Source organism: Triticum aestivum, chromosome 2D (genome assembly GCF_018294505.1).
Source record: "Triticum aestivum cultivar Chinese Spring chromosome 2D, IWGSC CS RefSeq v2.1, whole genome shotgun sequence".
Classification (NCBI taxonomy): Eukaryota; Viridiplantae; Streptophyta; class Magnoliopsida; order Poales; family Poaceae; genus Triticum; species Triticum aestivum.
In genome coordinates, this window is record NC_057799.1 from 22293054 (window position 1) to 22319970 (window position 26917).

Consider the following 26917-nt stretch of genomic DNA (forward strand, 5'->3'; position numbering starts at 1 on the left):
TGGATCATGATGGACTGTTACTAATAGCTGAATGGCAATCTAAGATGGGATGGAATGATTATAAAAAGGAAATCTGAAGGGCGGAAAACTGAACCCCCAACCCACCGAGACCAGCCAACCAGGGATGCTCAGCACATAAGTCAGACCATATAATACAAGTCCGAGCAGATGAATTTCGAGTCACCTACAGCGGTCGATCACATCAGTGGCGCTCCGAATCGCATTCCTGAACTAGAGCACGAGCACGAGGGAAAGAAGCCCGTCGGAAGGAGGAACGAACTGGTCACCTGCACGGCTCGGACGGCGAAGGCCGGGCGCTGCGCCGGATCCTTGGCCAGCTCGAGGAGGCGCTTGTGCGTGAGCACGTCCTCCGCCCTCTCCATGTTCACATCCATCGCGTAGATGCACACAAATCCGAAACGCCAAAATCGAGAATCATCACTCATCAGCACTGCCGCGTCGTAGCCGTCAGCTGGAGGGACCGGGAGGAGGGTAGGGCGCGTTACCGTGCGGGGAGGCGATTGAAGTGGCTCCACAGGTCGTCGTCGAAGCCGGGGGCGCGCTCCTCGGCGACGTGGAGGCGCGCCAGCACCTCGGTGTAGACCTGCAGCTTGTGGTGGTGGTGGTGCTGCTGCTTCCTCGACTGCGCCCCCGCCCCTTCCAGCAGCACCAACTCGGATGAATGGGCGGCCAGATAGGAGGAGAGGAGAGGAGAAGAGGGATGATGGGGGGCACGCGCTCGGAAGGAGTGGTGGTGGTGGCGGCGCGTGGGAGGGGAAGGGAGAGAGGAGGGCGTGGGGGAGGCCATGGGCGGCGGGGAGCTCCGCCGGAGGGAGGTGGCGGCCGCGATCTGGAAGGGAGGAGGTGGCGGCTGCGATCTGGAAGGGACAAGCGCGGATCCGACCGCGGCCGTGGGAGAGAAGGGGAGGGGTGGGGAATCACCGCGGCGCTCCCCACCGACGAGATCGAGGGGAGGATCGGTGGAGCTGGCGGGGAGGAAGGGGACGGGATCGAGAGGAGCTAGGGTTTGCGCTGGTGAGGAAGGGAGGGGATCGGGGAGCGAGGGAAAGAAAGGAGGCGGGGGATGGATGGAAATTGATATGGAGGACATAGCTAGGGTTTCGGGGTTGGTGTGGATGGGTCGAGGACAGCCGTTGGATCCCCGAGCATCCGACGGTGTTGGATGCACGATCCGCGTGATATGTCCACGGACCAATCAGAATGCAGTACGATTTTATGACCATCTAAATTGGTCGTAGTTGACTTAAAATAATGTGTTAAAATCATTTAAGCTACTTTATGATCTGGGAAATTCTAAAACAAATGGAATAAGATAAATATCTTTAAAAAGGTGTCGTCGGAAATGAGTTTTTTGCAAAAAAAAACATTTTCCGTTTTTTGAGTGCCCAAAATGAGGTTTTTTGTGAAGGACCTACAATATATTTATTGCAAAATTGGATGAAATCAATTTTATAAACTATTAGGCCATATTTAATGCACAAATGACCAAATAGTTGGGTGTCAAAAGATTTTATCCACCTCTGGTAAAAAAGACAAATTTCCGATGATCTAGTTGCAAGCGGGTCAAATTTGAACTGTAGCTGCCTCATAGTTTGCTATTTATTTTTTCCAAAAATCATTTCTAGGTACATAAGTATCTATTTAATAAGAGAAACATCAAATATTTTCCAAGATTCAACCACTAGCTAGGAACGGTCAAGCCCGCTGTTTTGATCGCATTTTGAAACGGGGATAAGAAATTCAAAAAAATCAAAAAAATGGAAAACCTTCGCATTGTGTCATTATATGTGACCAAGTTTACAGAAAAAATAATAAACTTGTAATACTGCAATTCTTTTAAAAAAAGTGTTCTCAGAAACGAGCTATCATGCGTGAAGATTCATGGCTTTCAAGCCAAATGATCAATCTTGTGGCCACATTCATGGCATAGTTTGTTCAAATGATCTCATATTGTGCACAAGGGTGCATCTTGGAATTCCAAACAATGTTGCCTATGTGAGTTTTCAATTTCTTTGCACAAAAGAGCCATTTTCCGTTTTCCGAGTGCCCGAAATGAGTTTTTTTTGTGAAGGACCTACCATATATTTGTTGCAAAATTGGACCAAATCAATTTTAGAAAATAGTAGGCCATATTTAATGCATAATTGACAAAATGGTTGGGTGTCAAAAGTTTTTATCCACCTCTGCTGAAAAAGACAAATTTCCGCCGATTCAGTTGGAAGCGGGTCAAATTTGAACTGTAGCTGCCTTGTAGTTTGCTACTTTGTTTTTCCAAAAATCATTTCTAGGTACATAAGTATCTATTTAATCAGAGAAACATCAAAAAAATTCCAATATTCAACCACTAGCTAGGAAGGGCCAAGCCCGCCGTTTTGACCGCAATTTGAAACGGGCACAAAAAATTCAAAAAAAATCAAAAAATTGGAAACCTTCGCATTGTGTCATTGTATGTGGCCAAGTTTCCAGGAAAAATAATAAACTTGTAATACGGAAATTATTTAAAAAAGTGTTCTCAGAAACGAGCTATCATGCGTGAAGATTCATGGCTTTCAAGCCAAATGATCAATCTTATGGCCACATTCATGGCATAGTTTGTTCAAATGGTCTCATATTGTGCACAAGGGTGCATCTTGGAATTCCAAACAATGTTGCCTAAGGGAGTTTTCACTTTCATTGCACAAAAGAGCCATTTTCCATTTTCCGAGTGCCCCAAATGAGGTTTTTTGTGAAGGACCTACCAAATAATTATTGCAAAATTGGACCAAATCATTTTTCTAAAATACTAGGCCATATTTAATGCACAATTGACCAAATGGTTGGGTGTAAAAAGTTTTTATCCACCTCCGGTGAAAAAGACAAATTTCCGCCGATTTAGTTGGAAGCGAGTCAAATTTGAACTGCAGCTGCCTCATAGTTTGCTCTTTATTTTTTCCAAAAATTATTTCTAGGTACATAAGTATATATTTAATCAGAGAAACATCAAAAGTTTTCCAAGATTCAACCACTAGCTAGGAACGGTCAAGCCAGCCTGAAAGATCGTGGATGTCGCCTAGAGGGGGGGTGAATAGGCGCTTTAAAATAATTACGGTTTAGGCTTGAACAAATGCGGAATAAACCTAGCGGTTAATTTGACAAGCACAAAACCTACAACAACTAGGCTCACCTATGTGCACCAACAACTTATGCTAAGCAAGATAAACAACTAAGTGATAGCAAGATATATGACAAGAAACAATATGGCTACCACAAAGTAAAGTGCATAAGTAAAGGGTTCGGGTAAGAGATAACCGAGGCACGCGGAGACGACGATGTATCCCAAAGTTCACACCCTTGCGGATGCTAATCTCCGTTTGGAGCGGTGTGGAGGCACAATGCTCCCCAAGAAGCCACTAGGGCCACCGTAATCTCCTCACGCCCTCGCACAATGCAAGATGCCGTGATTCCACTAAGGGACCCTTGAGGGCGGTCAGCGAACCCGTACAAATGGCAACCCTTGGGGGCGGTCACCGAACCCGTACACTTTGGCAACCCTTGGGGGCGGTCACCGGTACCCGTCAAATTGCTCGGGGTGATCTCCACAACCTAATTGGAGACCCCGACGCTTGCCCGGAGCTTTACACCACAATGATTGAGCTCCGAACACCACCAACCGTCTAGGGCGCCCAAGCACCCAAGAGGAACAAGCTCAAGGGCACCAAGCACCCAAGAGTAATAAGCTTCTCAACTTGTAACTTCCACGTATCACCGTGGAGAACTCAAACCGATGCACCAAATGCAATGGCAAGGGCACACGGAGTGCCCAAGTCCTTCTCTCTCAAATCCCACCGAAGAAACTAATGCTAGGGAGGAAAATGAGAGGAAGAACAAGAAGGAGAACACCAAGAACTCCAAGATCTAGATCCAAGGGGTTCCCCTCACATAGAGGAGAAAGTGATTGGTGGAAATGTGGATCTAGATCTCCTCTCTCTTTTCCCTCAAAAACTAGCAAGAATCCATGGAGGGATTGAGAGTTAGCAAGCTCGAAGAAGGTCAACAATGGGGGAACAACACGAGCTCAAAAGATAAGATTCATTGGGGAAGAAGACCCCCTTTTATAGAAGGGGAAAAATCCAACCGTTATGTGCTCAGCCCGCACACGAGCGGTACTACCGCTCCACGAGCGGTACAACCGCTCTGGCGGAAGAAGCAGGGAAAAGGAGCAACCAAACATGAACCTTGGGGCGGTAGTACCGCTTATAAGTGGTACTACCGCGCACCCCAGCGGTACTACCGCTGGAGGAGCAGAACATGGGACCAAAAATGCAGTAGCGGTACTACCGCCCGACCGGAGCGGTACTACCGCTTACAGGCGGTACTACCGCCCATCGGGGCGGTACTACCGCTTATATGCAGAACTGTCGTGCCTTACTGCCGTGCAACTACTGCAAAACTCGACACGAAAAATGGAAGACCCAAAATCGAGGCGGTACCAGCGTGGAACCGTAGCCGTACTACCGCTTATGTTCATAGGCGGTACTACCGCTTTGGACAGCGGTACTACCGCTTGGGGCGATAAGCGGTACTGCCGCTCTGGCCGCGGTACTACCGCAGGGAGAAAACCAGAACTGCCATAACTTCTTCATATGAGCTCTGACCGAGAAGAACCGGCATAACCTCCAACATCGAAAACATCATAGAAGATGCGAGTGAACTCCGTTTTCGATGAACTCGAGCTTTTCATCAAGATGACCATAAGCTCCAAAACTCACAAACAGAAGAACCAAACAAGAACCAACAAAGATGATGCAAGGATGCAATGGTTTGAGCTCTCTATGAACGATACGATCAAGCTACTCATCGAGAGCCCCCCTTGATAGTACGGCAATCGATCCTATAACCCGGTCTCCCAACTACCATCATGAGACCGGTAAAATAGAAAACCTATCAAGAGCAAACCTTTGCCTTGCACATGGTCCACTTGAGCTAGCTGATGACGATCTTGACTCCCTCAAGTTGGACCACCTTTCTTGGTTGTGTTGGCTCGATGAAGACTAGTTGATTGCTCCCCCATACTCCACTATGGGTGAGCCACTCTTCCGCACATCTTCACCAGTCCATTGTCACCACAATGGACGGCAAGCTTCAAGCATTTGATCTCTTCATGATGCTTCACTTGAACTTGCACACCGCAACATCTTCACAAGTCCATTATCGCCACAATGGACGGCAAGCTTCAAGCATTTGATCTCTTCATGATGCTTCACTTGAACTTGCACACCGCAACCTAACCCCACAAAGAACTCTCACGAAGATCATGGGTTAGTACACAAAGCGTAATTGACAATGCTTACCACACCATGGGATCGCTTGATCCCTCTCGGTACATCTTGTGCGCTTTGTGTGTTGATCAACTTGATTCACTCTTGACTTAGTCTTGATCAACCTTGACTCTTTCCAAGTCTCTTCATTTGGATGATGTCTTGAAGGTAAACATGAATGATCACACAATCTTCTTCTTCAAGACATGCTTGCAATAAGCTCTACTCTCACATGACCAATCTTTGGATAATTCCTTAATAACACCTTGGTCACCACATAAACTCCTTGAAACCAACACATGGACTTCAAGAAAAGCCTATGGACAAATCCTTCAAATATAACTCAAGGCAACCATTAGTCCATAGAGATTGTCATCAATCACCAAAACCAAACATGGGGGCACCGCATGTTCTTTCACCACCGTTTTGACCGCATTTTGAAACGGGCATAAAAAATTCAAAAAAAAATCAAAAAAATTGGAAAACCTTCGCATTGTGTCATTATATGTGACCAAGTTTCCAAGAAACATAATAAACTTGTAATACAGAAATTATTTTAAAAAAGTGTTCTCAGAAATGAGCTATCATGCATGAAGATTCATGGCTTTCAAGCCAAATGATCAATCTTATGGCCACATTCATGGCATAGTTTGTTCAAATGATCTCATATTGTGCACAAGGGTGCATCTTGGAATGGCAAACAATGTTGCCTAAGAAAGTTTTCATTTTCTTTGCATGGAAAATTCAATTTCCATTTTCCGAGTGCGTGAAATGAGTTTTTTTATGAAGGACCTACCATATATTTGTTGCAAAATTGGACCAAATCAATTTTATAAAATACTAGGCCATATTTAATGAAAAATTGACAAAATCGTTGGGTGTCAAAAGTTTTGATCCACCTCTGGTGAAAAAGACAAATTCCCGCCGATTCAGCTGGAAGCGGGTCAAATTTGAACTGCAGCCGCCTCATAGTTTGCTATTTATTTTTTCCAAAAATCATTTCTAGTTACATAAGTACCTATTTAATCATAAATACATGGTTTGGTGGCGATACGTCGAGGTTTGGACGGTGGCCGAGGGCCCCAGCTCTAGAGCGCGTAAACTCGCATGCCCGCCACGTGGTCACTGCGTGACCGTGGCGTTGCCATGTGTTCTGGGCTGCCTAGGCATGTCTAGTGGGTTGGGCACTCCCCAGGTAGGTGCTAGGAAGAAAATCACAACATAAGATTCTCACGAGGAGACCGATCGATGCTCAAACATGAATAAGCAGCCAAGTGTTTGATTAGCGGTACGGGAAATGCACATGGCTAATGGGTGTGAGTTTTGGCTGAGGATGATCAATTACTAAGAAGACCGTCTTCACAAATTTTCAGCTCAAAAGGAGGAGCCTAGGTGGTACTTGCTTTGCAAAGTACCACACTGGACATAAATACGAATGTTGAAGCCGGGCTCAAAATAATGAATGTATTGAGCTGCCCTTTGGTGGAGGATGGTTATTTGGGTAGAGGAAAGCACTGTAGAAAATGGATACCATTTGGACATGCCAAAGTGGTACTTCCTTCACAAAGTGTTTTCTTGGAAAAATAGGAAAATGAATATTTTTGAATTATTTTTGAACTACGCAAGGAAGGTTTTTTAGATATTTGACGAAGATATGACCCAAAGAATTTATGAGATTTTTTTGGGGAATTTTGGGAATGACAGAAATATAGGTTGCTTCACAACCTATGGCAAAAACTGCCACATGGACATGACACATAGGCAAAACTGATGAGGTGGCGCCTAGTCATAGCAACCCACCACAATTTACAAGGTTATGACCATCTATATTGGTCATGATCAGCTAGAAATAAGACAGCGGACCAGTGCTATCTGCTTTATGACCATTTCGTGTAAGGAAATTACGACCTTTCTAATAAAAATAGTCGTTATAGTTTAGGGTTTGGAGCCCCCCGAACAGCTTTTGACCAATTGGTCTGAAATGGTCATAGATCTATGACCAATTCTTCCAGGGTCACTGACAGAAGGTCACTAGTTGACATATTTCTTGTAGTGTTCACCGGTAGGGTGGTCAAGCTGGAGGTCCTCAAATCCCTCCGTTATTTCGTCCACCGTCACCCTAGCATATCCTTCTGGAATCGGACGATAGTGAAAAGTTGCGCCGGGTTCAGGAGGTCGAATAGAGCCGACAGCCGCCTTGACTTTGAAGTTCTGCCATTGCGTCATAAGGTGGCAATGTTGAGACTCCGTGATAGCATCCACGGGGTAGCTAGCAGGAGCCGTCAAGACATGCTCCGGCTGAAGCAGCTCGGTGGAAGCCACGCTGCTTCTCCGCTGAGATGGCGGGGTAGCTTCGGGGGTAGTTTCGGCAGGTCGCTTGCTGCGAGCTACGTCTCGCTCCTCTAGTGCTTCAACCCTTTCGTGCAGCTTCTGAATTTGGGTCTGCTCCACTTTTTTCCTCCTCTCCTGGCATTTGTAACCGCCTGCATCCGGAAAACCAGCCTTCCATGGAACGGAGCCTGGCGTGCCTCGTGTCCGTCCAGGGTGCTCAGGATTCCCGAGGGCCATTGTGAGCTCGTCGTTCTCTATGTCTGGAACGAACGTCCCTTGCTGCGCTGCATCGATATAGTGCTGAAGCCTGTTGACTCGTATTCTCATTTGCTCGTCCGTCCAAACGGACTTCCCTGATACAGGTTCCAAGGTTCCGCCAGCCCCGAAGAACCAAGTCCGGCAACGGTCTGGCCAGTTCATTGTCTCTGGTTTGATCCCTTTATCAAGCAGATCATTCTCAGCCTTGGCACACTTAGGTCGGGCTTTGAGGTAGCCACCAGACCCCGTGCGATGGTGAAGCTTCTTCTTCGCAGCATTTTTCTTGTTTGTCGTTGACATCTTCTTACTCTTTTCCGATGTCTTGTGGGCCACAAATGCGGGCCAGTGATCTCTGATCTTCTCATATTTGCCGATGAATTCTGGTGTCTTTTCTTTGTCGACAAACGTTTTCAGCTCATTGTTCCACCTCCTGAATAGGTATGCCATCTTCTTAAGAGCATGAGACTTGATTAATTGCTCTTTAACTGGCTTCTCCGGATCCTCCTCTAGCGGTAGGGTGAAGTTTGCCTTCAGCTCAGTCCAAAGATCATCTTTCTGCATATCATTGACATAAGACACCTTAGGGTCTTCCTTCTTAGGCTTATACCATTGGTGGATGCTGATCGGGATCTTGTCCCTAACAAGAACCCCCCACTGAGTAGAAAATGCTTCCTTTGTCCGGATGGGTTCAACCGGTTGGCCGTCGCGCGCGATTGCTGTGATCTCAAACCTTTCATCCGAGCGCAACTTTTCTTCGGGCCTCGTCTCTTTACCGAAGTTGTGCTCGATCCGGAGGGCTAGAAAAAAGAAGAAAGACGAGAGTTAATTAATAAGTGTACATACCAAAACAATGAATGCATCAATTAGCTAGTCAGCACAGGCTTAACTAATATATTTACCTGGCCAGACTCTGTTCGGTCACCGGAGCCGTCACCACGGGCTCCTTCTTGCACCAGCATTGTGTCACCGGAGCCACCATAATCATGTCTTTCCTCCTCCACTCTTCGATCACCGTAGCCTGCTTCTTCACCCTGTTCTTCCAGACCATCATTGTCCTTAAGATGCGACAAGACATCACCTCCGGCTAAGATTATGTCCGACAACACCTCTTCCGCTTCCTCGTCTCGTCCGTGCTCCATTGTTTCTGCAAATACTACAACATGGCAATTATTACACAAACATGACAGCAGGTGGATATATTAGTGCAAACGTAGACCTAGCTTATTCCAGTTTTGGGGTGGCCTCGGCAACGCTTCAAGGGTAGGGGCGCGGCGGGAGGGGGTAGGAGACCGACATCGTTTTTTTCTAGGGTTTGGGTGTCCTCGAGAGTTTTGGTCGAGCGAGAGGGCCGGGGGGTGCTCCCGTGGTATAAGTTATCACAGTCAAAGTTATCCGGGAGGGGGTTATATCGACAACGACGACATACATACATGGGAAAATAATGTTATCAGGGAGGGGGTAGGTCGAACCCCCCCCCTCGTATTGAAGTTATCGGGACACGGGGTATATCGACAACGACATATCCGATAAAAAATAAGAAGACGAAGAAGAAATAAAAGGAGGAGAAGAAGATATTAATAGAGGAGGAGATTGAAGAAAAAAAAGAAGAAAAAAAAAGAGAAGGAGAAGAAAGGAATAGAGAAGAAGAAGAGAAAATAGAATGTACCCAAATGTACTAAATCAGAGAACATATATAGATAAAACTAACCTAAAATGCACCCAAATGTACTAAAAATCTAACTTTTATATGCACAGAGAACATACATACATATATACATTTTTATAAAAATGCAAAAAACAAATCATCATATATATGAAAAAAAATTCTAAAAAAAGGACATATAATCAGATATACACACATACATTACTCACACATATACATATAATCTGGAAAAAAACATCATAAATATGTGAAAAAATAGAGGAGAGGACAGGGGGGCGGCGCCGGCCTGACCAAGGAGAGGTGCGGCGTGGTCGTGGCAGGGGCAAAGGCACGGCGCCGACGTCAGTGTAGAGGGCGGCGACGACGGCGTGGTCGGGGCAGGGGCGATGGCGTCGACGGGGCAGAGGGCGTCGACGGGGCGGGTCGGGGGCGCGGCAGAGGCACGGCGAGGGCGCGCGGCATGGTCGGGGGGCAAGGGCGACGACGGCGTGGTCGGGGCATGGGCGATGGCGTCGACGGGGCAGAGGGCGGCGACGGCGTCGACGGGGCGGGTCGGGGGCGCGACAGAGGCACGACGAGGGCACGCGGCGTGGTCGCGGGGCAAGGGCGATGGCGGCGTGGTCGGGACGGGGCAACGGCGGCGTGGTCGGGGGCGCGGCAGATGCACGGCGAGCTCGGGCAGCCTGGCGGCGTCGTTGGAGGGATCGAAGAACTGACGAAATTTTCACAAGTGCTGGCTTATATAGCAAACCCATTGGTACCGGTTGGTGGCACAAACCGGTACCAATGCCACCCTTTAGTCCCGGTTGGTGTCACCAACCGGGACCAAAGGCCTCTTTTCAGCAGCCCAAAGGGCAGGAAGCGGCGGCCTTTGGTCCCGGTTGGTGGCACCAACCGGGACTAAAGGGGGGGCATTGGTCCCGGTTGGTGGCACCAACCGGGACCAAAGGATGGCATTGGTCCCGGTTCGTGCCACCAACCGGGACCAATGGCCTTGCACAGCGGCGTGGTGGTGGGAGTTTAGTCCCACCTCGCTAGTTGAGAGCGTCGACTACCTGTTTATAAGCACTGCTGCCTCCTCTCTCTCGAACTCCTCTGAACTGCAGGCCTATGGGCCTAATTTGACACTGCTTTGCCTGTGGGCCTGCTGGGCCTTCTGCGGGCCTGAATCCTGGCCCAACTAGCTGGGTTTCTAGTCGTATTCAGGCCGTGGTGGCCCAGGAGGTGGGATTTTTTATTTTTTTTTCCATTTTTTTGTTTTCTTTGTTGCTTTATTTTTTTATTTTGTTTCTACTTACAACAAAATACTTACTGTTGCTATTTTATTTATTTTATTAAGGTTTATTTATTTTGTTTTATTATAGTTTATTTTATTTTATTTTGTTTCTACTTATTTATTTTATAAAATTTTATTTTGTTTCTACTTATTTATTTTATTTTATTTTATTTTGTTTCTACTTATTTATAAAAGTTTATTTTTTTATACTTATTTATTTTATTTTATTTTTTGCTTTTTGTATTTATTTTATGAAAATTATTTTTGCTTTTAATGTTTTGAACAGAAAATACTTTGATAATTTTTGTTGCATAAATTCTATATAATTTTAGTTTCAATAATACTAGAGGTTTATAAAAGCTTTTGGTTGATTCCTTTAGTACCGGTTCTTTCTGCCCTTTCTGACTTCATTTGTTATTTTTTCATGCATTTATTGATTATTTTGAGCTATAAGACCCTGAAATTGAAAAGCATTTCAAATGAACTCTGAAAAGGTTGAAAGTTGGGATGGTATCATCATTTCATCCACATAGCATGTGCAAGAAAGTTGAGAGGGTTACGGCAAAAACTGGATGCACTTCGTGTACAAAACGGACAATGGTATCATACTCGTCTGTTACAAAGTTGGCATGGTATCATCATAATAGTTGCGGGAGAAAGTCTTCACTTTTTCTTCGCTTGTGTCATTTGCTTATTGCGCCGTAACCATGGATAATCTTCATCGTTTATCAGGATGCTTGGGTCAGCCTTGACTTTGAAGGGAGGAATTTCATGAAACTTTTCATAATCTTCAGACATGTCTGTCTTGCCCTCCACTCCCACGATGTTCCTTTTTCCTGAAAGAACTATCTGGCGCTTTGGCTCATCGTATGATGTATTCTCTTCCTTATCTTTTCTTTTTCTCGGTTTTGTAGACATGTCCTTCACATAGATAACCTGTGCCACATCATTGGCTAGGACGAACGGTTCGTCAGTGTACCCATGATTTTTCAGATCCACTGTTGTCATTCCATACTGTGGGTCTACCTGTACCCCGCCTCCTGACAGATTGACCCATTTGCACTTAAACAAAGGGACCTTAAAATCATGTCCGTAGTCAAGTTCCCATATGTCCACTATGTAACCATAATATGTGTCCTTTCCCCTCTCGGTTGCTGCATCAAAGCGGACACCGCTGTTTTGGTTGGTGCTCTTTTGATCTTGGGCGATCGTGTAAAATGTATTCCCATTTATCTCATATCCTTTGTAAGTCAATACAGTCAAAGATGTTTCCCTGGACAACGAGTACAGCTCATCACAAACAGTGTTGTCACCTCTGAGACGGGTTTCCAACCAACTGCTGAAAGTCCTGATGTGTTCACATGTAATCCAGTCGTCGCACTGCTTCGGGTGTTTGGAGCGCAGACTGTTCTTGTGTGCATCGACATACGGGGTCACCAAGGTAGAATTATGTAGAAATGTGTAGTGTGCTTGAGACCAAGAATGCCCATACCTGCAATTTATTGAGTCCGCTCCTAGCGTGCCTTTTCCAGTCAGTCTCCCCTCATACCGCGATTTAGGGAGACCTATCTTCTTAAGGCCAGGAATGAAGTCAACACAAAACCAAATGACATCCTCTGTTTGATGGCCCATGGAGATGCTTCCTTCTGGCCTAGCGCGGTTATGGACATATTTCTTTAGGACTCCCATGAACCTCTCAGAGGGGAACATATTGTGTAGAAATACGGGCCCCAGAATGACAATCTCGTCGACTAGATGAACTAGGACGTGCGTCATGATATTGAAGAAGGATGGTGGGAACACCAGCTCGAAACTGACAAGACATTGCGCCACATCACTCCTTAGCCTTGGTATGATTTCTGGATCGATCACCTTCTGAGAGATTGCATTGAGGAATGCACATAGCTTCACAATGGCTAATCGGACGTTTTCCGGTAGAAGCCCCCTCAATGCAACCGGAAGCAGTTCCGTCATAATCACGTGGCAGTCATGAGACTTTACGTTCTGGAACTTTTTCTCTAGCATATTTATTATTCCCTTTATATTCGACGAGAAGCCAGTCGGGACCTTCATACTGAGCAGGCATTCAAAGAAGATTTCTTTCTCTTCTTTCGTAAGAGCGTAGCTGGCGGGACCTTCATACTGCTTCGGAGGCATGCCGTCTTTTTCGTGCAAACGTTGCAGGTCCTCTTTTGTCTTCCCATTCATGCCCAAGAAGCCTAGCAGGTTCACGCAAAGGTTCTTCGTCACGTGCATCACGTCGATTGAAGAGCGGACCTCTAGGTCTTTCCAGTAGGGTAGGTCCCAAAATATAGATTTCTTCTTCCACATGGGTGCGTGTCCCTCAGCGTCATTCAGAACAGCTAGCACGCCGGGACCCATTGACCATAGCAAGTACGTGATCACCGGTACGCATGGCGGGCTTCTTCCGGTGATCTGCCTCGCCTTTGAAATGCTTGCCTTTCTTTCGACATTGATGGTTGGTCGGAAGAAATCGACGATGGCCCAAGTACACATTCTTCCTGCATCTGTCCAGGTATATACTTTCAGTGTCATCTAAAAAGTGCATGCATGCGTGGTATCCCTTGTTTGTCTGTCCTGAAAGGTTACTGAGAGGGGGCCAATCGTTGATGGTTACAAACAGCAACGCGTGCAGGTTAAATTCCTCCTGTTTGTGCTCATCCCACGTACGTACACCGTTTCCATACCACAGCTGTAAAAGTTCTTCAACTAATGGCCTTAGGTACACATCAATGTCGTTGCCGGGTTGCTTAGGGCCTTGGATGAGAACTGGCATCATAATGAACTTCCGCTTCATGCACATCCAAGGAGGAAGGTTATACATACATAGAGTCACGGGCCAGGTGCTGTGATTGCTGCTCTGCTCCCCGAAAGGATTAATGCCATCCACCCTTAAACCAAACCATACGTTCCTTGGGTCACCTGCAAACTCAGCCCAGTACTTTCTCTCGATTTTTCTCCACTGCGACCCGTCAGCGGGTGCTCTCAACTTCCCGTCTTTCTTACGGTCCTCACTGTGCCATCGCATCAACTTGGCATGCTCTTCGTTTCTGAACAGACGTTTCAACCGTGGTATTATAGGAGCATACCACATCACCTTCGCAGGAACCCTCTTCCTGGGGGGCTCGCCGTCAACATCACCAGGGTCATCTCGTTTGATCTTATACCGCAATGCACCGCATACCGGGCATGCGTTCAGATCCTTGTACGCACCGCGGTAGAGGATGCAGTCATTAGGGAATGCATGTATCTTCTGCACCTCCAATCCTAGAGCGCATACGACCTTCTTTGCTGCGTATGTACTATCGGGCAATTCGTTATCCTTTGCAAGCTTCTTCTTCAATATTTTCAGTAGCTTCTCAAATCCTTTGTCAGACACAGCATTCTCTACCTTCCACTGCAGCAATTCCAGTACGGTACCGAGCTTTGTGTTGCCATCTTCGCAATTGGGGTACAACCCTTTTTTGTGATCCTCTAACATGCGATCGAACTTCAGCTTCTCCTTTTGACTTTCGCATTGCGTCCTTGCATCGACAATGACCCGGCGGAGATCATCATCATCGGGTACATCATCTGGTTCCTCTTGATCTTCAGCAGCTTCCCCCGTTGGAGCATCATTGGGCACATCGTCTGGTTCCTCTTGATCTTCAGCAGCTTCCCCCGTTGCAGCATCACCGTATTCAGGGGGCACATAGTTGTCATCGTCCTCTTCTTCTTCGCCGTCTTCCATCATAACCCCTATTTCTCCATGACTCGTCCAAACATTATAGTGTGGCATGAAACCCTTGAAAAGCAGGTGGGTGTGAAGGATTTTCCGGTCAGAGTAAGACTTCGTATTCCCACATTTAGGGCATGGACAACACATAAAACCATTCTGCTTGTTTGCCTCAGCCACTTCGAGAAAATCATGCACACCCTTAATGTACTCGGAGGTGTGTCTGTCACTGTACATCCATTGCCGGTTCATCAGAGCTTCGAGAGGAAAAAGCTTAACTAGTGTGGCTCGGGCATTTCATCAAACACCTCATGTGCTTAGGAGGTGAGCTAGAGCACCACAAAGCCCTCCCCTCGCCGGCCAGAGAAAAACAGAGCACTGGAGTGCTCTGCTCGTGGGTGAGGGGTATATATAGGCACCTCATTGGTCCCGGTTCGTGGCATGAACCGGGACTAAAGGGCAGCCTGTGGTCCCGGTTCAAGCCACCAACCGGGACCAATGGTGGTGGGCCAGGAGCGAGGCCCATTGGTCCCGGTTCGTCCCACCAACCGGGACCAAAGGGGCCAGACGAACCGGGACCAATGCCCCCACCAGGCCCGGCAGGCCCCTGGCCTCACGAACCGGGACCAGTGCCCCCATGGGTCTCAGTTCTGGACTGAACCGGGACTAATGGGCTGACCCGGCCTGAACCAAAGCCCTCTTTTCTACTAGTGTATGTAGTTGAAGTATTTGCAAACACACATGTGGTTGGATGGTTACGAGGACAGTGCTATCACGAACCCACCATCTAGACTTGACATTGGTGCTCACATTTTACTGGATTTATTTCAGGCCTTCCGGCTTTGTGCGTATAGAGCGAGGAGACATTCCCATGGACTATGAAGACGTTTATGGTGACTTAATTCGTCAATCTCAAGATGATGTGCGGCTCAATCTCTTGGAGGTGCTAACAGTCTGCGTGCGAGCGTTTATAGGGTTGAGCGCAAGTGCATATGTATGAGCGTCTATGTTTGTACTATATTCAGAAAAATGTAGTTGAAATGTTTATCATTGAAAAATCTGTTTGATGTTTGCACACATTTTTTATTACAAATACTTATTCTGAATGTCGAGAACCGTAGTACAACTACAAGAGCAAGATTTCGGTGCCGCAATTATGAATCCAACCCACTCCTAACAATTTTCGAATTGAGATTGAAGCATCATAAAATTACTCATAATATATACGGTCACATTGTTGATCTTTTTCTGAGGGTACTATGTTTGGAGAAAGACCGTGGAGTATCCAATTGAAATACCATTGGGACACAAAAAATTTGAAATGTTTGGTTAGGAACCATTGGAAGATAGGGTAGTGCTGATTTAATGACGCATTCTAGACAAGAGTAGCATGATGGACCTTCGCTGTGGTAATCAACTCTAAAAAGGATAGACATGGTGGCAGCACTATGGTTTTGTCTAATCAATGCAGAGAGAGATGTGGCGCTGGCAGCTACAAAGGTTATCTCGAGATATTTTGCATCCGTGATGGTTTTCCTATGACTGTGCTTTATCACAGATGAGGAGACACATTGCAAGGTGATTAATCCGGCGTCACCTCCCTCTTTCACAAGCGGCATTCCAATCCAGTCCAACACAAATTTAGTATGCTATTGGGCCATATGGATAAGATGGATATTTGAAGTACTGGCCATGGGCCCAAAACTTGGTCCATTGGAGCGGTTTGCTTCCTCGCCTGTTAGGTCGATGGTTACTGAGCATTGCCAGGGGTAGTAGTCCCACCTCGGTTATGAGAGGAGGCTAGGACCACCTTATAAAGAAGAGTGCCAAACTCCTTCATGCTAGTCTTTTGGGATGTAGTGAAGTCTTGACTTGTAGTAGTGTGTCCGATGTGCACAAAAAATGACCGAACATGGGCCTATGGTGTGGAGATTGGCCAAGGATGCATACACGGGAAACAAAGTTGTGCGACGCCGTTCAAGAACACATGACACATGGTAGGGTTGGAAAGTACAAGGAAACGAAGTTGTGCAACTTTACGACGCACTGCAAGCCCTCTAGGACCAACCTCCAGTAGAAGTTCTTCATTTTGGTGTCACTAGGTGTTGTGATGTTTATGTTGCTGTAGAGTGCAATTGTTGTCGGTGATGGTAAATTGAAGAGGCTCGCAAGAATATAATAAGATACATTAAAATAATGCAGTCCATTGAATGTGTCTTTTGAGTAATCAGTTGTCCTTTTTATGTGTTTTCATACCTAAATCTTTTTCTGACAAAGTATAAAACAGAGAATTCATATACTTTCAAATTGTAATATACGACTTAAAAAGAGAGAGTTGATTTTTTAACCCAAGTGCAGTGGAAAGTTTCAAATTTTTCTGAAAAGAATTCTACATGTTCATATGGATGTATATTACACATGTGTAAGGTTTGGTGATGAAATAAGTAAACATGTGAGCTATACTAAAATGACAAAATGGTGATTTCTAAAAGGTGAACAATACATGAACTGTTCATCTTTCCAAAACAATAACTCACATGGTTATTATTAGTTCCAACATCAAATTTGCACATGTGTAATATACATCCATATAAGCATGTTGAATTTTTTTTAGAATTGTTTGAAACTTCAAAATAATATTTTGGAACTATTCAAAATATAGGGCTCACTAGAGCTCATACTCCAAAGTGACTTTTTGTTAGAAAGAGTTATTTGTAACAATTATTGGACTATCGAGCATTCTTTCCATGCCAGTTTGGTCGGTATATATGGTCTACCGTTTAGGTAGTGTCCAACTTTTATCCACCTTATGGTGTTTTAAACTTGTTGGTAATCGGTCCATTGGTATATGTACAAATATAGGGCCGGATCCTTACTGTCGCTGTGACACGTTTTTGGTTGTTCTGCATAAGCATAAATGACATGATCTTTGACAGGAGGAAGTTTTCTTGAGCATGGATGGCGGTGTCGTCTTCGAATTGAATTTCCTCCATATTTATTCCTTTTTCCTCTGGTTTGGCACTATAATGTTTTTCCATTGTGAACTAGATTTATTTTCTTATGTACATCCTCATAGGCACAGAATGGGGGTTGGATTCTACCTCGGTTTTATCGATCAGTTTGATGCAATGATAAGAACTAGTTAATAGGAAAATACCATCTATTTTCTATTTTAACATACCATCAGGACCTATAGCCTTGTCAATTCATCTTGGACTTTAGTTTTACTAGTATTGCCACAAGGGGTTCTGCTTTCCGGAGAAAAATAGTTCCATTGTGAAATACCATGAATGCTAAATAATTAGAGATGATGTCTTAGTTCGGTCTTTAATTAAATATTTATACTAAAAAATTATTTAACTGCCATTCCCATAGTTCAGTTTAAGTAGAAGTATGAAAAGTTGATCCTCCTGATATGTTTACCAATGATAAAAACAAGAGATCTTTATTGACCAGTCTTGTGTCTGATATGTTATAAAATCTGGTCAGGAGGCTGGTGTCTGAGGAGCTCAATTACCCATACATGACATAACTCTCCAATCAGGGTTGAGTACTCCACTACCCACCGTTGTTGTGGTCTGTAGCCAAACAGTGTGACCCTTTTTTTCTTTCTAAAAAGGAGGTTGAAACTCCCGGCTTCTGCATTAGTACGATGCACACAACCAATTTTATTAATTATTAAGCAGAGAACAAAATGAAGACAACGCGATTGAACGATTATAGGATGTAGAATAAACACCTAGGACTATGTCGACTTCTTCCACGATAAGGTCTTCAAGAAGAGATAAATGTCCTTGTGTCATTACCGCCATGTCCGGCCAATGATGGTATGGACCAGGATTTTCATCCTGGTTGTTCAGGCCAGCCAATGAAGGTCTTCCCTCCAATAAAGGAGACAACGCCTTCAGCAAGGTAATGACACAAGTTCGTCGTTATCATTCCCGACCAATAAATGTCAGGACAAGAGTTCTCACTCCAGACATTATACGACGCTCAATCAGTATCTTGATGGCAGATCGGTCGATAGTTGCATCTGCCAGTTCACCACACTAGGCCAAAAAGGCACTACCAAATTGATGAGATGTCTATACCTCTTTGACCAGAGCCACAATCATCACGGGGCCCCGATGTCTCAGCATGGATCCAACCATTGTCTCTCTACAATGATGCGAGTCACAACGGAATCCACCAAACCATCGGAGGCACTGCCCCGGTGGTGTTATGTTACTCATCCACCTCGGACACTACCGCTGGCGCCACAAGCCTCTTCGTGTGCTGGCCGTTGCCCACACACCAGAGCGGAATCCCCTTTGCGCTTGGCGACTAGCACCGCCATGCCCGCACATACGCTGATGTGTCGCGGGGCTCCTTCATCTCTTTGTTGAGGTCTCTTTGAACTACCGCCGCCGTCGTTGTCAGGTCTAGCCCTCACAACATCTCGTGCGGCGTATGTTCTCCTCCAGAATCTTCTATGGTCCCTACCGATCCAGAAAAAATCACCGTAAAGTTTCATCGTGGTTGGACTTCGTTTGGTACCGTTTTTCTGCGAAACAATAAAATAGGCAAAAATAGGAACTGGCACTGGGCACTAGATTAATAGGTTAGTTCCCAAAAATGATATAAAATTGTATATAAAGCATACAAAATTGATAATATAATAGCATGAACAATTAAAAACTATACTCCCTCCATTTTTATTTACTCGGCATATTAGAGTTGACTGAATTCAAACTTCATAAAGTTTGACCTAGTTTATAGGAAAGAATATAAATATTTACGATAACAAATCCATCTGATGCGAAAGTACGTTCAATAATGAATCTAATGTTATTGATTTGTTATTCTACATGTCAATATTTTGGTTTATAGTCTTTGTCAAAGTTTATAAAGCTTGACTTTGACCAAAGCTAATATGCGGAATAAATAAAAACGGAGGGAGTTGATACGTTGGGGACATATCACCCACGTGGTTTGTTCCCTGCCGCAATGACCACGTGGCCAACCCATCCATGTCAAACGACATCCACATGACGGACTCCAGCCATGTAGAGTTGGAGGTGGGACATGGAGGTTGGCAATTCTCGTGTCCCATGTCATATCCCCCCCCCTCCCGCAGCATCATTTTTTGGAGCTTACGGCTGTTCATCTTGCGGGCATGGGGAAGACATGACGTGGAACACATACGCCTCCATGGCTGGCGAACATTTAGACTAGGTTAAAAAATTCTGGTCCAGTTTTGTTTAATTGAAATATGTCAAAAATATAATGAATTTTACCAGGTCTAAATGAAAATTGTCCAGTTTGCATGAACCTTGTTCAATTTTTTCTAATACCATTTCAAATGTCTCCAACATTTGGTTAATAGGGTGGGTGACTCTGATGTCAATGTCTGTGAACGTGTCTGCGGAAAAATATGTGTCTGTTTTGGGGCTCCGTGTTGCAGATGCCCTAACACACTTATTGGAATCCTAAAAGATAAAACCACGCAATACTTATGCAAACAAATAGGAAAGCCTAGGTAGATCCGATATCAAATATTAGGATGCCTATCAAAGAAAAAAATAAAAGCATTAATTGAAAGTTATGGATTGAACTTGGTTAGACAAGCTTCATTTAATTGTCAAATTGCATGCTTATGCATCCAACCAAGCTTTGTCGAGACACTGAAGCCATGCAATTATCATTAGTCCAACCTAGACCAATATGAGATCGAATTACGTGTGGAGTTCCAGTGCGAATAAATTGCTCTAGGGTGCATGTGATTTATGAATGAACAGTTTTATAGATGAACAGTAGATTCATGAAAAAACTCAAAAGTGTCAATAGCATTTGGAAAATATTAATCAAGTATTCTTAGTTGTCATGAATACTTTCAAAAGGAATTATTCCGGTCGTCTTCAATATATTCATAAGAAATGCTTCATGCTATGGGAAAAACATGTGTATAAGCACTACACTTTTACCTTTTACACTGTGTATATAATTTTTTTTCCCGTCATACAAGGACATACAAAACTCAAACAAATACACGTGCAATATTTTTTTACAGTCTGGTTTTATGCGTGAAAGTGACTTTTACCAAGTAGCACATGTTTCTTGTGAAGCTTTGAATGACACGCCGAGCAGGAGCTTTGGGCACTACCAATGCGTCGGATCTTAATGTGTTATGCGAGGTGGTGGAAAATATTTAGAGACAACCACCACAATGCATTGTTTCTTAGAGCTTTGGGCACTACCAATGTTGTATCTAAGTGATTATGCATTTAATGGATTTTGGGGTCATGTTTGCAGGGCTATCTTTTTGTGACAATCCGGGCTAGTTATTAGGAAAAGGAAATGAAAGAATAAGATAATGAGAGTAGCCACATCGGTCTAGGCATTAATTACATTGTACAGTGAAACGAGCAAATAGCTGTATCTTGGCTAACATACAACCCTCTCCTCTCTCTTCATTGATTAATGTGCCACGTCAGCATTTTACCTATGAAATTGTGCTCACGCTAGTCATAGTTCAAAGTAATTTTGATTTTTTGGGTATTTTTTACGATTATTTTTCGTATAGGGGTGTGGAGCACCCGGGAGCTCCTGTTTTTCCCGTATGGACGAGGATTTGGAGCCCCCTATACGAACAATTCAATCAAAAAAATACCGAAAAAATTGAAAAAAAATCTGGGATTTAGGGATATCAAACGTGGGTTCCCGATGTACTCCCTTGTGAAATTTCGTGAAATTTTTTCGAAAAACGTATTCATGGCGAAGGAAATACTGTCCGAACAAAAATCTACCCAAACAGTTATTTCTATACATAGGAATTTTTTGTCTTTTTTGCCACGAATACGTTTCCTGGTATTTTTTCACGAAATTTCCACACGGGAGAAGATCGGCAACCCACGTTTGACATCCCAAAATCCCAGATTTTTCTATTCAAATTTCTTGGTATTTTCTTGAATGAATTGTTTGTATAGGGGTGCGGAGCACCCGAGTGCTCCAAATCCTCGTCCCATGCATATGTTAATTGTCTATGTTATTATCTTCATAGTGGGTAGTAACATATATGTAGTATCATGCACGCCATCATTTATTAAGATGTACACTTGCTTTATCTTGGGTTGTGTTATGTTATGGTAACATATTAATGTTACTCTAAACATGGACGTGTTATATTACTTGCTAAGTTATTACTCCCACTATGATCAGAGAATAGGATTGGGAGTGCCCCTCAAACCCAGGTAGAGGAACACAAGCACCAAACAGATGTTATCCCTTTTGTTTACGAGGAAGAATAAATATGTGGGACATATATGGGATGGTCCACGTTTCTAGAAGAGCTATATATATTTATATATGCCAGTATGTATATGCACTCACGCTATATCCTCTCGTGTGGTAGCTACCTTGCAATAGCAACCACAGTATATGTTAGTAGCTAGTAACAGCAAACCACACTATCTTCTCGTGAGGTAGTAGCAACAGCGTGTACTTCCTTTGTCAATGTCGCATTGCTGCTAATTTAAGTTAGGACTAGGAGACATTGGGAAATGCCATAGATCAGATAGAGTAGGTGCTGAAACTTCATAACGCTGAAAATTTGGAGTGGTTCTCGTTAATCTTTCTTGAGGTTTTTGTCTAACACGCTCGACCTATGTAGACAGCGGTGTACATACGTGTTGCCTAGGTATGTCTAAATGTTAGACAACGAGCTGACGGGCAGGCATTTGGATCCCTGCACATTCATAGTTCCGGCGGAGCATCAGATTCAGTACGGATCGAAGAGACTGTAGCCTATCGGCCTGCGTAGGTAGTAGCAAGCTTCAAAATGTTGCTCCCAATGATTTAATCGAGTTAGATTCCATATCAAAAGTTGCCATCATGTTCTCTGTAACCTGTAAGGCTTTTTCGCTAAGGAGCATCGAATGGTTAAGTACGCCACCAAATGCTTCCTCCACACGTCACACACTCACACGGATACAGTGCTCCACCTCTACCGTGACTGATGTTTTACTTCAACGGTATGCATGGATCCTAGTGTGATGTAGGAATGCACCTGCGTGCGACTGCTTTTTCAATTTAATGATGTGCCTGGAGCCTAAATGTTCACGTACTCTTCGATCACTTCGCCATCCAAGGAACAGAGAAACATTTGGCAGGATCAATCTCTCTATATTGTCAACTAGAATAACTATAGAAGATTCAAATTTTGGCAATGAGGCATGGACTATGACTAGTAAATTCTGGAAAAAAAATTACTTCAAAGTGTCGAAAACCATTTGGAAACAATTAAACATAAATATGTATGCATATTCAATACTTTCTAAGCATGCTGCACGTCTTGAAAAAAAAACAGTACTAGCAAAATAAAATGTTTTACACACTATACTTTCTTGACCTCTTTACGTGTTGGATTTGATTTTGAATTTTCCATAAGAATTTGCAATGAGTCAGACAAACTTCTTTATTTTTAAATAATGACATACAAAACACATCGAGTTACGTGTATGATGCTTTCTGCAGATTTAATATTTTGAAAGGTGATTTTCAGCCAGGAGTACGTACTTTCTGGTGTACCTTTGATTCTTTGAGTGACTCCTCGAGCACGCTTATCTCGAAGGCCAATCAGAGAGAAACACACAAAATTTGATGTTACCTGTTTTCTTTCAGAGGAAGAATAAATGCAAGACACATATATGAGGTGGTCCATTTATTAGAAGAGCTACGTACATTTATAAAGCAAGAACGTGGAGACTTCTTTTGGTCATGTCGTGTTGCTGTTAATTAAAGATAGGACTGGGAGACATTGGGAGATGCCATAGTGCTGCTTTAATCCGTGCATCACGCTGGGTAAAAAACGCATGGATGTCACACGGTCTATCAGTGCAGCAGGTTGCCTAAACACGTTCTACAAACAGAGATCCACATAAACACATTGGGGATGTAGCGGACACAGATGCCGAAGTAGATGCAATGTGGATAGTTGGTCAAATGTTGTACCATGTGAGAGTCTACTCTGCATAGTTCTAAAATGTTCACTCCACCATTTGATCAAAGGGTTACATGCAATAGCATTCGTACTTTCAGATAAATCCATGTGGAATATTTCTAGTTCAAACGAGATTGGCGAGCGACAGGCCGACAGTATATCAAAATCGGTTCGATTCAGTTGATATTGATTCCTTAGTAAACACTTTGCATGGCCTGTTTGTTTTTCACCTTCTGTTTGTTCCAAATTGGCGATCCTATAACCAGGATTTGCCGAGAATGAAAAATTTTGTCCTGATCAGATGTGCACCGCTAGCCATAGGCATCTTTTGTCCTTTATTTCATTGAACTGATTTCTTGCGTAATTTTGTTTTTGTCATGATAATACCTGTAATAATCTGATTTACCTATATACATTGACTATATGGATGCAGATCACAGTGGGATTTTTCTATTTTCTCAGGACATAATCCGTTCATATGTCTACAACAACAACCAACAGTCACTGTACCGAGCTTATGCTAAGCCATTGTTTGCAAAATCTTTCTCCTTTAGATTGTATGTTGTTTCAAACATACAATTTGGTACTCGTGTAGGACGAAAAAATCATGACATAACAAAAAAAATCAAACATAATCAGTTCATATCTCGACACCAACAATCAGAAACTATTGTACCCAGCTTATGCTAAGCCATTGTTTGCTATATCTTTCTTCCTTAGAGTGTGATCCAATCATAATCTATGTTACGTTGAAGCAATGCATTATTTTTAAATAAAGTTGAATTTCAATACCAATTTGACCTTCTCTATAGACGCCATCATAGTTCGCCATGACCGAGGTCAGGACGCTTTTTACCGACATTCGCCTCACTCCAAACCAGCAGCTACCCAGATCGATGATGAGCAACGCCATGATAGTGTGTGCATCCGCCGGATCATCGGCAGGGAGCCATCATCCCTCGCCGATCCCTCACCACGCTGTTAGACGTCAACCGACGACGGATCAGGGTGGGATCCAGATCGACGGTTGCAGCCGCACCCACCATCGCCAAGGAACCCGCAAGTTCTTGCTGGCCATGGAGGTAAGCTCTGCCGCTGCATGACGTGGGACTCCTCGCTGGCCACTGCTTGCCCTCTCCCTACCCCAGCCGATCCAGGGGGTTTGCCGCCGCTTCCAGCCAAGCAGCCTATGTCGCACAACCTCAAGGTAGCCAAGTAGCCACGTCGCCGGAGGTCGCCGCATGCGCTCCATGAGAAACGTCGCGCACAACCGCTGGTCGCCAGGACCTTCTGCCCGAACGCACACCGATGAGCCCCCGAACCCGTTGCCCAACAAACCGTGAGCTTCCGCAAGAAGGCGCCTTGCCATCGTCGTCAGCCGCGCAGGCTTTGCCCGGTGGCGTTCTCTGGCAGCTGCGAGGGAAAGGAGGATGCAGGAGGAGCAGTTGCATTACGGTGTCTTGCCCGAGTCACAAGGGAGGCGATCCACTTTTCTTGCAGTGATGCAGAGTGTTGTTTCTCATGCTGGGTGTCATCTAGTTATTCCTACACCTGGGCCACCAATATTTTAGTTTTGAAAAATAACATTTTTTTCTTAATTTCGTTTAGAAAAGTATGTCTATATTTCTATTTTAAACACACAAAAATGGTATTGGTGATATTGCGGTTTACGAAATATTTTATTTATTGATGCCAAACATAGCCCGAAATTGTCAATTCTTATGCTATCCAGTGCTTATGTTGAACAAACATGGCGATGACTCATACCCTACACGATAAGACACACAATCATATACTCCATCCTTTCCTAAATATAAGTTCTTTTAGAGACTACACTTAGATGTATATAGACTTTTTTTGTATATAGACGTATGTAGTCTATACTAAAATCTCTAGAAAGGCATATATTTAGGAACTGAGGGAGTAGGTTATGCTACCGGTCATGTTATCCATATAAATTAAAAAGACACATGTGATGATCCAAACACGCCACGCCATGGAAATATATGATTGCGTAGTTCAACTGTCCCAACATGCCACATACGGGTTCATGCTGCACCTGCTCTCTCCAAGCACACGCATGCGAGCCTAATATACACGCACACGCTATCTATCGGCAACTACTAGTAACGCAACGGTCCCGCTCTTCCTCGTCCTCGTCTTAGCCGTCGCTACCATGGCCATATCGGAGGAGGACACGACCACGCACATCAAGGTGTACTGGCGAGACATGTACAGCGGGCCGAGCCCGACGGCGGTGGAGGTGGCGCGTGCCGCCGTGCCCCGTCGACCAACTCGTCTAAGACCCTGTTTGGCGGGGTATATGTCATCGACGACACGCTCACGGACGGGCCTGACCTCAACTCGTCGAATCTGGTGGGGCGCGCGCAGGGCATGTACGTCAGCTCCGGCATGGACGAGCTGGCGGTGCTCATGAACATGAACTTCGTCTTCACCGCGGGCGGCAGGTACAACGGCAGCAGCGTCGCCATCATGGGCCGGAACTCGGCGGTCTCCGCTGCGGTCCGCGAGATGCCTGTCATCGGCGGCACCGGCATCTTCCGCTGGGCCCGTGGGTACGTGCTGGCCACAACGTACGGCTTCAACATTAGCATCAGCGATGCCACAGTCGAGTACAACGTCTTCATCAGCCACTAGTAGATCGGACAATCAATCGGCTCTTGTCAAAGTTATGATTATATTTATTAAACAATGAATATGACCATTTTGAGATGCTATAATTAATAATCTAATATATAATGAATATGACCATTTTTTTCTATGAAACACAGGCCGACCGGCCAAGCGGTCGCTTGCACCCACAACATGCATCTCCTGGGGCCCACGCTTAAAGTTGTCGTCGTACCCCCTCCCGGTGCATCCCTTATCCACCCACCTCTTCTCTGCTCCACCCATTTTTTCTCTCCCGCACGCAGCTCCTTTCTCCCCAAGCACCGACGGACGAGCCACCGGAGCTGGTGAGGGGATGCGGCGAGCGACGCGGCAAGGAGGGACTCGACCAGACCTCTGATTTCGGGACGAATCGGTGGGAAGGAAGAAGATATGATGACGTGGGTGTAGGGACCGGATGGCTACTGGGGACAAAATCCGATGGACTACGTGCGACTGGCCTAACCGTAGTGCTTGTATGCCTGCGCCTATGGCCGCCCTTCTTTTTAATACATTACAAACGCAGGTGCCCATACTTAAGCATATATATTCACCCCTATGAATGCACGCACACTCACCCTACTATTATCTCTAGTACAAAACCGGGATGTATCACCAATTCGTAAGGCCCTCCCTTTACACTAGTAGAAAACAGGGATTTGGTCACAGGGCAATATTCACACGAACC

At 44.7% G+C, this 26917-nt stretch overlaps 1 pseudogene; it reads left to right on the top strand.

Moving 5' to 3' along the window:
- The first annotated feature begins 9956 nt into the window (after window positions 1-9956).
- Window positions 9957-26217, top strand: LOC123055556 (dirigent protein 21-like; annotated as a pseudogene).
- Window positions 26218-26917: the final 700 nt, after the last annotated feature.